The sequence below is a fragment of the Gossypium hirsutum genome, chromosome A13, assembly GCF_007990345.1.
Source record: "Gossypium hirsutum isolate 1008001.06 chromosome A13, Gossypium_hirsutum_v2.1, whole genome shotgun sequence".
Lineage (NCBI taxonomy): Eukaryota > Viridiplantae > Streptophyta > Magnoliopsida > Malvales > Malvaceae > Gossypium > Gossypium hirsutum.
Genome location: NC_053436.1, coordinates 70,435,159 through 70,448,199, shown reverse-complemented (window position 1 = coordinate 70,448,199; position 13,041 = coordinate 70,435,159).

The following is a 13,041-nucleotide window of genomic DNA, read 5'->3' as shown; positions in this document are numbered from 1 at the left end:
CTCGTGAGATTGAAGAATTGCGTAATAAGAGAATCCCGTTAGTAAAAGTACTGTGGCATAGACACGGAGTGGAAGAGGCTACATGGGAGCCTAAAGATTCAATGAGACAACAATATCCGAATCTGTTTAACGGTAAGATTTTCGGGGATGAAAATCCCTTAGGGGGAGAATTGTAACAGTCTGGTTTTGACCCTAGTCGGAATAGTGGTTTCGGGACCACAAATTCGAGTTTAAAAAATATTTTAATATTATTTTCTATGTCTGTGATATGTGAATTTATATCTGTGAAATTTCTGTGATTTAATTTGTCTGTTTCTGTGCTTAATTATGAATAAGGACTTAATCGCGTAAAACACAACAGTTGCCTACTAGTTGCTAAAGTACCTCAGTGCTATGGTTTGTTAAAGTTGAGGCCCTTGCATGTCAATAAGACCATTATATGATAGTGGGAGACATGGTATGGCAATATAGTAAATAGATAAATTTTTAAAGGATGGTTAGGTAATTTATGTATTAAATGAATTATAATAAAAACAAAACAAAAGATGGCTTTGTTTTCATGCATGTTAGCCAAAAATCAGAAAAAGAAATAAGGGTTTGAAGCTTTTGTATATTCGGCACTTTGATAGCTAAATTGAGGTATGAAATTTGTTTGGTTTTTGACAATTTCTACGTTTCTGTGATCGTTGCTTCATATTCTTCAAAACCCATGTCTGAATTTCTGTTTTTGTTGAAGATTATGAAATGTTCCATTCATGATTAGATGAGCTTTGTGATGTTTCTATATGGATTATGAAAGATATATGTTAGATTATCATGTTTTATTTTTGAATTTTTGATGAAATGAGTTATTTGGGCTAATTTGTGAAAATGAGGTTTTGATGGACTAAATTTTGAATTAAATATGTTACTTGGGCTTGTATGGAAGCCATGTATATTTGGCCAAGCTATAGTCTTGGTCAATTTTTCATATTTGTGATTTTGTGAAAAATGGACTAAATTGTCAAAGTGTGAAAATGTAAGGGCTAAAATGCAAAGTACCCTAAATATGTGTATATGGATTAAATTGAATGAAATGAATGATTGAATGACTGAATTTGTAATGAATAGATCAAAAACAAAGAAAATCGGACTTAGATCGGAGGAAGTCCAAAATAGTTCAATAGTCGACTCATTTTCGTCCGAAATCCGAACGAGGTAAGTCAAACTACACTTATGTTTTAAGTTGATTAAATTCTATGTTTATAAATTGTTATCTGCATTGGACGGCCTTGAGAGCCTGATAAAAGAACGTTGGTATTGATCTAAATTATCGTGTAAGATCGTGTCTAGGACACAGGCATCGATTTGAAATTTACGTGTAAGACCAAGTTTGAGACATCGGCATCGTATCTGATTTCGTGTAAGACCCTGTCTGGGACAGAGGCTTGGATATCGAATTACATGTAAGACCACGTCTGGGACGTCGGCATTGTTCTTGTCTGTGAATATCTATTTTGTTTCTGGATTGTCCGATGATAAAGTATGAGATATGAAATGTACAATCCATACAGGTACGTTCGTATCATACTTAATTTCTGAATATGGAAGCTTCTGTTTCCGCGAAGTAGGTTCAGTATCATGGAAATGAATATGATATGCGTACAAGCAATTGAGCATGGTTAAGTTTATGAACAACTCTAAGAAATGGCTATGAATTCTTATTGTTGTTTTGAACTACATATATATGCTTTATGTAATTAAACCATTTGTTTTTGGCTTACTAAGCTCTTTGTAGCTTACTCTTTGTGTTTACTATCTGTTTTACAGTTATCGTAGCTACTGAAAGATTGGGATAGTCGAGGATTGTCACCACACTATCTAGCTCTTTTTGGTACCTTTGAAAGTGTATATATTGCTAAGTATGGCATGTATAGGCTAGAATGTCTATGTATTAAGTTTTGAATTGTATATATGTTATGTCATGTCAATTGGCTAGCAAATGTTAAGTTTTCTGCATAATTTTGATGCATGTTTTAAAATATGTTATGTTCTAATATGAAATGGTCATCTTTAAGCATGGAATTGGTTGGAAATGTTGGTATAATTGTTGCATATTAATGCTTGTAGGATTAGAACCATATGGGGTGGCAAATTGGCTTAAACCAAGCCTGCATTGTGCCACACGGCCAGGGAACACGAGCGTGCCTTGTGGCCGTGTGAGAAAGTCAGTAGTTAGCTAAATTTTACACGGTCATGGCATACGGCCGTGTCTGTTGGCAGTGTTAAAAAGTCAGTATAGGACCTCTTTCTGGCACGGTTGGACCACATAGGCGTGTGACTTTGTCAGTTTTGAAAAGTTTGATTAAGTTTTGAAAATTCTGAATGGGTTCGGTTTAGTCCCGACCTTCCCTAAATGCATGTTTTAGGTCTCGTAAACCATCTTAATGGATGAATTGTTGATGAATGCAAATGTATTAATGTTATATTATATCTGTAAACCTGTGTTTTCGGAAATGCTCTATCTATCTGGTGACACCCCTTACCTATTCTGGCGACGATTACGGGATAGGGGTGTTACATTCTTTATCCTGGGTTTCTCTATCTTGGATTTCTTTACTCGGATATCTTTTTATCTTTGTCCCATAATTTGTCAATTATGACTCATGTTCAAAGTGTGTTCTTCAGCTTGTGATAATCATGTCAAGTGTGACTATAGTTCTGATTTGATCTTGGTAATGTGGTGATTTTAGTATTGGGATTTTTCTAATTTCTGTGTAAGGATTTGACAACGGCAAAGGCATAAGTAGTGAAATTGTGAATTTCAATTGGTATGATGGATCTCTATTCTTAAGTAAGTTAATCAAAGTTAATGTCTTTAATTGAGATATCTTCGTTATTTAAGCTAAAGCAATTGAGACGGTTTTTTATTCGGATAATGAATGAATAGTAAAGGATTGCATGATAAATTGTTTTGTTAACTAGAAGAGAGGATTTCTTGTAATGTCATTTATTGATGATTTAGACCGATTTGGCTATTCAATCTGTGTGAATTATTTATTTGGAAGATTTCATTTGACAATTATGTCGAGATCATTCTTCTCAAGTCTGATAATAGAACTTCATTTCTTTATGGATAAAAGATAAATAGTCTAAATGAGAAGTGTATATTTCTTAGAAAACTTTGATATGATTTAAAGCTACTACGAATGAAATTTTTGTCTTGTAAAAGTTGAAAAGTTTATTATATGTCAGCAAAGTTTGGACAGATGAGAATAGTGTTAACCGAAGCATTCGGACTAGACTAGTCTGCATTGAGTAGAGACTTCCTGATTTTCAGTAATGTGCTGTAGTATGAATTGTGATGTGTTTTAAGACAATAAAATAATGTGATAGTTTAGAGTTTTCGATGCCACAGAAAGATTTGAGTCATTAATAGGAATTGTGCCGAGCATCAGGTTTTACCGGAGCTATCTGCTTCAGTTTTGATATTAGAATAGCAACGAGAAAGGGATTATTCTTAAAGTCATATCAGAATTATTTCTATCATGGAAAGAGGAAAATGTGATGTATCTTATTGATAAATGTTTGACAAAGTCTGTAAATCATGCTGGTATGTACTGGATTTCTACTCATCAAAGATTCATGGAATTTCATGTCTCTTTGATTGTTGTATTTCTTGGAGTTTTAATCTCCATTAATCAAAATGAGATCCAAGTTTTATATCATGATATCATGAGAGGATTGTAACATCCCAATTTTGGGCCTAGTCAGAATAGTGGTTTCGGGACCACAAATCCGACGAGGAAAAGTTCATTTCTATTATATTTTTATGGTCTACGATTTTACGAAATGATTTCGTGAAAATTTCCTTCAAAAATTTTGACGTTCGGGCACTTAATTTAGTTAAAAGGACTAAATTGTAAAAAGTGCAAAAGTTAAGTTCTACATGTTAGAGATGTCTAATTGTTATGAAATTTTAAATGGTAGGTCCTTAAATGGTAATTAGACCATTGTATAACTTTTTGGACAAAACTGACATTGGTTGGGTAAAATTTGAAAGAATAGTAAAAAGGGTATTTTGGTCATTTAGGGGTAAAATGAATTAAAAGGCAATTTTTAAAGCCCAAATGTGTCCCTTTCTTATTGCTTCAGCCGAATTTACCAAGAGCAGTCATGGTTAGGGTTTGGCCCAGCTTCCAAGCTCAATAGTAAGTGATGCTGAGCTCCGTTTTTAACATTCTATGCATTTTTGAAGTCCCGGTAACATGTTCTAGCTATTTCTACCATTTATTTTAGCTAGGGTTTGTGTTTTAAAATATACCTATGAATGATATGCATGTATTTTGATGTTTAATGGTAGAATATGAAGGGTCAGTGTGTAATAAACGACTTTTACTAAACGGTTTTTGATGAAAACGTCCGAAAGGACAGTTTTGTAAAATTTTTAAAATTGGTCAAAAAAGGGTGATTTAGTGGAAATTAGGGGCTGCCATAGTTATGAAAAATATTCGGCTAGGCTTTAAATGCAAGAAAATTGAATAAAAATCATTTTACGAGCATTGGGGAAAAAGTGCAAATATGTAAAAGTTTAAAAGTCAAAATGCAAATTTGTAAATATATGATTTTTGGACCCATATGAATAATGTGACTAATTATTAGGCTAAATGTGATATTATAGATCAAGGAAAACAAGATTCGGACTTAGAACGAGGTTGAACATGGTTAAACACAAACTTGAAATAAATAGCTGTACTCGAAACCGAGGTAAGTTCATATGATTTTAATAATGCAATGTGTATTTTAATGTTATTGCTTTGATAGTACATGAGATGTAAGTACATGTACAAATAAATACCCTAATTGATGTTTTAGACATTTAAATAACATTTAGATAATTGATATGTTATTTGATTACCTTGCTGCTATAAAATGTTTTGATGTTTTATGTTTATGTTACAAGTAATGCCATGATAGAATTTATATATGATAATGCCATATGAGATGAGGCCAACATTCCGAGAATGTTCGACAAAGTGATGAAAATTCAAAAATCGCATTTGAACTTAGGAATAGGTAAGGATACAAGTGACATGTCACTAGGATAGTTATGTATGTATGAGCTCATTTGATGACATGATACATGCTAGGTCCGGGAGCTTGTGTAGCCCCGTTGAGAGGCATTTAATTATGTGGCACATGCTAGGTCCAGGAGCTTATGTAGCATTATTGAGAGGTGTGCTATGTTATGATTATGGCACTTCGGTGCGTTTGTATCCGAGTATCCTGTTCATTATTCCAAATGTTCAATGGGTAATGTATATGAAATTTGAACGTAATCTAAGTAAGTTATGTATATATGCAAGAAAGGAAAGGTATGTATTTGCCATTATGTGCTCGTATGACTATGATGATTTATGGCGATATATGTCCTTCTGTATTATGTATGAACAGTAATGTTATACGATTTAATGAAAGTATGATGGTTTGTGGAAAGATTTGAAAGACGAACCATCCTTATACTTATGATTATGAATTATGTTGCAATATCATGTTAACTTACATTGAGTAATTGAATATGAGATTTATGATAGAATGAGTCCATGGTCAATGTGATAATGAAATTATGATAGCTATTGTGATTTTGCACCGAAATAGTGTTGAGCAGTAGCAGTAGCCCGACTTTGAAAAATCACCATAAATGGTGAAAGTCGAATTAGAGGCTGAATAATATATAAAATTAAAGCTTAATGAGTCTAGATTCACATAAAGGAAATGATGTAAGTAAAAGAATTATTTATTATGCGATATTTGAATTCATGTGAGACTGAGTTGGAGTGATTCTAGACTCCCCTATCTTAACTTTGGAAAATCACTAGAAATTTTACAAAAATAATTATGAATTAAAATTCATATGACTGAAATCCTTAATGAGTTTATTTTCAAGATAAAAATATAGGAACATTATCTGAATCTCGTACTATGAGATATTTGATTTTTAGTAGATAGAGGTCGAAGTTGTCGGATAGCAAAACAGGGGAGAGTTTAAAGAATAAACTGTACTTATTGGCTAGACCAAAAATTCTAGAAATTTTATGGTAAGAATATGTATTAGTCTAGTTTCAGAGAAAATTAATGAATATTAATTTAGATTCCTGTAGCTTTAGATATAAATAATTTATCGACTATGACTCGAGTAGATAGCTTGACCAGAATATGAATAGAAGTGTAGTTATAGTTATTTTACCTAGGGAAACATGTTGTTATAATACTTATTATTTTCATATGGACTTACTAAGCATAAAGCTTACTCCCTCCCTTCCATTGCTTTTAGTTTTGTCAGGTCAGCTTGGGGTTGGAGATCGTCTGAGGCAGCATCACACTATCGAGCTATTACCCTTGGGGTATTGACATTCGTAAGTTAAATGTTTACAAGTGAGTGGCATGTATAGGGACTTAGTTTTTCTATGATGACTATTTTTGTGATTAGCCAAAGGTATTGGCTTATATTGATTTGTTGTTTATAGCCATGAGATGCGGCTTATAATGATTTTGGCTTCTAAGCCTATTTATCCATGATATATGTTAATGTCTTGTGGTGGGGTTATGTGATGTGCTTGTTCACTATGTATGAGAAGTATATGGCATATGTACACGATGAATGCCTTAGGACTGTTCGAGGCGGTCATGGTCATGGAATGATTGTGTGATATGATAATAAGTTGTTAGTGCCCTGAACATGGATGTTGATGTGTAAGTTAATAATCATAACATAATGGTATAAGTGATTAATAAGATGAGAAGGTCAAATGTATGTGTGTGCATGTGAAAATGACAAAAAGGCTTAGAAATTAGCCTAAGTTTTGACCACACGGTTATGTGTCTCAGTCGTGTGGAGGACATGGCCTCTAGCCACGGGCATGTGCCTTGGCCGTGTGCCTTTAAATGGTTGCTGACGTCATAAACAGAGAGTTACACGGGCCGAGGACATGGGCGTGTCCCAAGTCACACGAGCGTGTGTGACCACACGGCCCAACCCACACGGGCATGTGACTCTCTAAAGTAAGAAAATTAGTTAAGTTGCCCAAAGATTTTCAAAGTTCTCGGTTTAGTCCCGAACCACCCCGATGTATGTTATAGGCTTCAAAGGCCTATGTAAGGGACGATATGCATGTGTTTGAAAAGTTTTAATTTTGGGTGAAATTTGGTGACCCGATTTTGTATGTTTGTGAATGTTTAGGTCCGATAACGCCTCGAACCCTTCGCAGAGTTGGATACAGGCAAGGGGTGTTACAGGTAAGGGGTGTTACAAGTACACATTGAACAGGGCTCACCCACGAACTATCGAAAATAGGGAATATTATGGCAACGTCGAGCCATTTGTTAATCTCCTTCTTGACAAATTATTTTATGATGGGGTTCAACCTTCTCTGCTTCTCAATAAAATTTCTATGGCAACCCTCTAGTAAAATATTATGCATGCAGATAGCTGGGTTGATTCCCTTGATATCGACGACTGTCCACCCTAGTACCTTCTTAGATCTCCTTAGAACATCTAGTAACTTAGTCTCCTAATCAGGTGTCAACTTTGCAGAGATAATTATTAGCAGAGTGTTGTTGTTTCCCAAGTAGGCATACTTTAAATGTAATGGCAAATGCTTTAACTCCAATATGGGAGGTTCCTCTATAGAAGGTCTAGGAGGCTTAAAAGAATGACCTAATAAATCCAAAGATTCGAAACTCTTCTCTAGTCTATCTTCGAGCCTCTTTGTCTTCATAAGTTCACCAAGTTCTTCATTTGTTTCTGCTTCACTCAACTCAAATGGTTTTGCATCATCATCATCAGAATTATTGTGACAAAATTTTGCAAACTCTACTTCCATTGCCATTTCGATAAACCTAATGGCGTGACATTCTTCATTTTCATTTGGATACTTCATGGCATCAAAAACATTGAAAGTAATTTGCTGGTCGTTAACCCTCATTGTTAACTCACCTTTCTACACATCGATTAGTGTTCTACCTATAGCTAGAAAAGGTCTTCCAAGAATAACTAGTACTTCTTTATCAGCTTCACATTCTAAAATAATAAAATAGGCCAAAAAAAATCTATCTACTCTTACCAGCGCATCTTCAATTTACCTTCTAGATGTGCATAAGAACGATCAACTAGTTGCAACGTAACTGTGGTGGGTCTTACCTTCCCAATTCCTAGCTTCCTGAAAACAAACATAGCATTAAATTTATACTTGCTCTATAACATCCCGAAATAGGGCCTATTCGGAATAGTGGTTTCGGGACCACAAATTCAAAATTGAAATATTTATTTTATGATTATTATGAGGTCTAGAATATGAGAATATGCATGTGTTAAAGTTTCATGAAGAAATTCTTTGAGCAAGGTGTCCAATTGGAAAATAAGGACCAAATTGAATAAATTTCAAAACTTGGATTCTAGAAGCAATTTGTATGAAATTGCTTCAGATTATTAATTAGAAGGTCTTGGAGAGAAATTTTCCCAATTTTTAAGTTTTTGGACAAAAATGGGCATGTATAAGTAAAAATTTAAAGAAAAGGCTTAAGGGCATTTTGGTTATTTGGCATTTTAATGAAATAAAATGGGAAAAATAAGCCAAAAATTAGCACATTTCTTTCATGTTGCTGTCGAAAATTTTGGGTTCTCCATAGCTAGGGTTTTCAAGCTTTTCAAGCTCAATAGTAAGTGCTCCCAAGCCCCGTTTTTATTGTTCTTCGTATTTTTAAAATCCCGGTAGCTTACTCTCTCTATTTCTACCCATATTTCATGCTAGGGTTCATGTTTAAAAATTTACCCATGCATGAGTTACTTGTATTTTGATTTTTTATGGAGGACTATGAAAGTTGGATGTGTGTTAAATATCTTTTCCTATGTGATTTTCATTAAAAACCCCTAACAGGACCTTTTTGGAAAAGGTGTAAAGTATGAGGTAAAAATGTGAAATAATTGAAAACTGTGGGCTACCATAAGAGGGAAAAATGTTCGGCTAGGCTTGGGTAAGGTAATGTTCGGCTAGGCTTGGGTAAGGTAGAAATAGCATGCATTTCATTATACAAGCGTAGGGACTAAATAGTAAAAATGTGAAAGGTTAGGGGCAAAACGGTCATTTGGACCGGGGGTGAAATTTAGACTTATAAAGTATAATGTGAGTTGTTAATGATTTAGTTTTATTGTTAAAGACCCTGAGGAACAAATTCCAATGATCGATCAAGGAAAATGAAAAGTTTCAGAATAACTGAAACACGATTCCGAGACGAATACCAAGTAAGTTCGGATAACTTAAAGTAAACTCATAATATGCCTAATTGTGTGTTTAATGAATGTATGATTGTAACATCCTAATTTTAGGGTTTTTCGTGATTTTCGAGATTTTGGTAAAGTTTTTTTAAAATTTGGTATTTGGTTGTGAAATTCATAATTGGAGGATGTAAATGGGCTTATGGAAGGCCCATGTGTTGGCCAAAACCCCGTAGATTTGAACTTTGGACTTAAGAGTTAGGAGATTTGGATAGGTGGTCTTATTAAAAATTGTGGGTAAAATGTATCACAAAAGAGCCTCTGGTAAAGTGGCTAAGTGACGCCACTAGGGAGCTAAAAAGTTGACGTGTAAGTGGTTGGGGGAAGACCTGGGTTCGATTCTCTGTGATGACAAAGGTGATGTTAATTTTTATGCTTTGAGCAGGCAGGAGATGTAGCCAAATAGAACTCTGTAGGAGAGATTTTGAATCAGTCAAACGCATGGATTAAGGAGGGAAAGGGGAGAGATTTTAGGCATTTGAGAGGGAAATAGAGTTACCGATTAGAGGGGATTAGGGAGGGGATTTCGGCAGAGGGGTGTTAGGGTAGTATTTTCGGCATTTAAGAATTTAGCTATGCCGTTTTCTTCTATAAACCATAGTTTTATTCTTTTCTTCTTTTTTCTTTCTTCTTCTCTAGGCGAACCACCACCCTTCCATCCATTTTTCCTTCCTTTTCTTTTCCGAAACCTGTTCACTATTCCCTCTCGTTCATCTACTACTTCTACCTTTACTTTTGCCGAAAAGTCACAAAAGCCGAAACCTGTGGTGCCGATTTCTTGTTGATCAACAACTCTCTATTTTCCTTCACTTTTTGGTGGCCAATCCTTTATCTTCTGGGCTTTAAACGGATTCAAGAAGAGAAACTGTAGTAAGTATTCGTACTCTAAATTGATTTCAATAGTAACTGTTGACAAATGCTGAAACCTCTATAGTTTAAGGAAGTGGCCGATTAGAGATATAAGCCTTATTTAGCTTCTTCATTTGTTTTATAGGTTTTATGGTGGAGTAGATACGTTAGAGGAGAAGCAAGGCATGGGGTGTCGATTTGGATAAGCTTGGATCATCGGAGTGACTAAATCTAGATCTAGTCATCAATTTCGGCAAAGGTATGAATTCTAGGGCCATTATAGATGGTGGCCAGATATGTAAGTGTTAATAGGTAGTTTTCAATTTGGTTTAATTACTAACATGATCTAATCTATAAGCGGTTGATTATAGGAGAAATTGCGTAGGAGATCTCGTCAAGGAATATCGCAAATCAGGTGTGTAACGAACCCTCTTTCGTAGCTTAACTTGATATTTGCTGAAAAGCCAAAATGCTGAAATTCTGGCATTTCGAGGACTTGTAAGCAAGCGAACGCTTATTGGTTAGTTAGATTCATTGGAACAGGTAAGAGCACGATTTTTAGCATCACGATAAGTTGGGCCTCGAGGAGCTAAAATCGGGCCCAATGGGCTTCTAGGCCCATTTGGGTAAATTTGGTAAAAATTGGAATCTTGTCAGATTGCGCGTTAATACGGCTTAGACCGTTATGGGAAAGGGCTATGGGCCTAGATGACTAATTCGGCTATGTAGGGCCCATTAAAGGTTTTTGGCCCAATAACTCGGTTTCGTTAAGAATGGGCTAGAATCGCTATCAAAACACATGAAATTGTTAGTAACTAATAATGAACATGGAGAACCCTAATATTTGGTAAAATTACGAAATTACCCTTATAATATGGAAATGACTGTTTTGCCCTAAGGCATAAAGGACCATTATACCCCTAGGGTTTAATTATGAATTTGATGCACGAGATTTTGATATACATGATTTGACATGATGTGCACATGATATGTATGATATGCACATGATATGTATGATATGCACATGATAAATTCATATATCCATGGGCTGGGTTTTTATATGGATGGAGGAAGTGCAAAAGGGCTTTGCCCCAGTTTACAGAAAAGGGCTTTGCCCCATTTATCAAAAAGGGCTTTGCCCCAGTTATTAAAAGAGGCTAGGCCTCCAGTTATATGATAAAGCAGCTATGCTGCCGGTGGAGAGTTTGGTTGGGTAGGTTGAGTTATTCCCCACATGGAGAGCTTGGTTGGTACGGGTGGAGAGTAGCGGTTGGTGGGTTGAGTAGTCTCCCCAAATGGGCTTGCATTGGTTCATTGATGTTGCATGTATTATTGAATGGGCCTATGGGCCATATCATTTACAGTAAAGGCTTCGGCCCAGTGATATGAATAATGAAAAGGCTTCGGCCCAGTGACATGAATAATGTAAAGGCTTCGGCCCAGTATATGCTAAGATTGAATTTGGGCTTAGGCCGAGCAGGCTGATATTGTTTTGGGCTCTGAAAGGGGCTTGTTGCACACTGAGTTTCCAAACTCACCCCTTTCCTTAACCTTGCAGGTGAGCCTTGATTTGGGGACTTGGAGCCGAAGGGGATTCAGAGTGGCCACAGTGATCGCTTTTGGGCTTTGAAACAAGTGACTGGTTTTCTTTAGTTATCCTAGTTACTATTAATTTTTGGGTTGTAATAAGGCCATTTTAACTTTATTTTCTTTCTTTTTTGGGGGGATTATTTTATTTTTAATAACTTTAATCTGGTTGATAATAATTCAAATGGGCTAGACTTAGGACGCGTTTTTAAAACGACACTTGTTTTCAAAATAACACAACGTCACGAATATTAGATTTATCAAAGATATCTACTCAAAGAAATTTCAACTCGTTAAAACCTAGTGTGGCAATGGTTGCGGGCATGTCTAGGATTGGATCCAATCGAAGAGCTTGGTACTTAAGCAGCCTTCATGGCTCACCTCCTCTGTTACGGATTCCTACTTGGTGCCCAGCTTCCATTCACTTGGTTAAGCTTAAAAAAAGTTGGTTTTAAAGCGCTAAAACGAAACGTGGATTTTTAACTTCAATGTGGCACGTCGGATTCGGCCGTAACGTCTGGGCCGGGTTTGGGGTGTTACAATGATAATTGTATTTGAGGATGGCATGAAAATCTATACAATACATTCTTAATAATAATATGTTGATAAATGACCCGTTTGAGATTAAAAAAGAAATTTGATGGATTAACCATGATTTACATGTGACTTGAGATCCTCCATGTATTGCAAAAAAGGATTTAGCCCAGACGGGTAAACCGTTGATCTCAAATATAGAAAAGGATCTAGCTCAGACGAGTGTTCCTTGAGTTACCGAGCCTCTCAAAGAATATGTGTGCATTATGGATTTAGCCTAGACGGGTAATCCGATTAGGGTCTAAATTTAGCCTGGACTGGTATTTCAGATCTAGCTCATTAAGTGTGTTTGTCACTATAAAGGATTTAGCCTAGACTGATAATCCCGGCATCACCTTATGAGTTTACGATACGGGGGATTTAGCCTGGACTGGTAATCCCATCATAAGATGCGAGATTCGCAGGAGTGCAGACATGAGACGATTACTCTTATGACTTGACGGATAATAGGTAACCCATCAAAATTTCCTACAAACTCAACAGGATTAACATGAGACATATGTATAAATGAAAGGATGAATGATGAGCTCATCTAAGACAAATTACATGGTACATTATTATTGTGACTACCTTATTGATTGAGTGCATGTGATAAGGAAACCATTTCATCCTTTTTGGTATATTTGCTAAATATGGTTGTATGCTAATTACCTGGTAAGTTTACTTTCCAGTTATTTGGGCTTACTAAGCATGTAAAT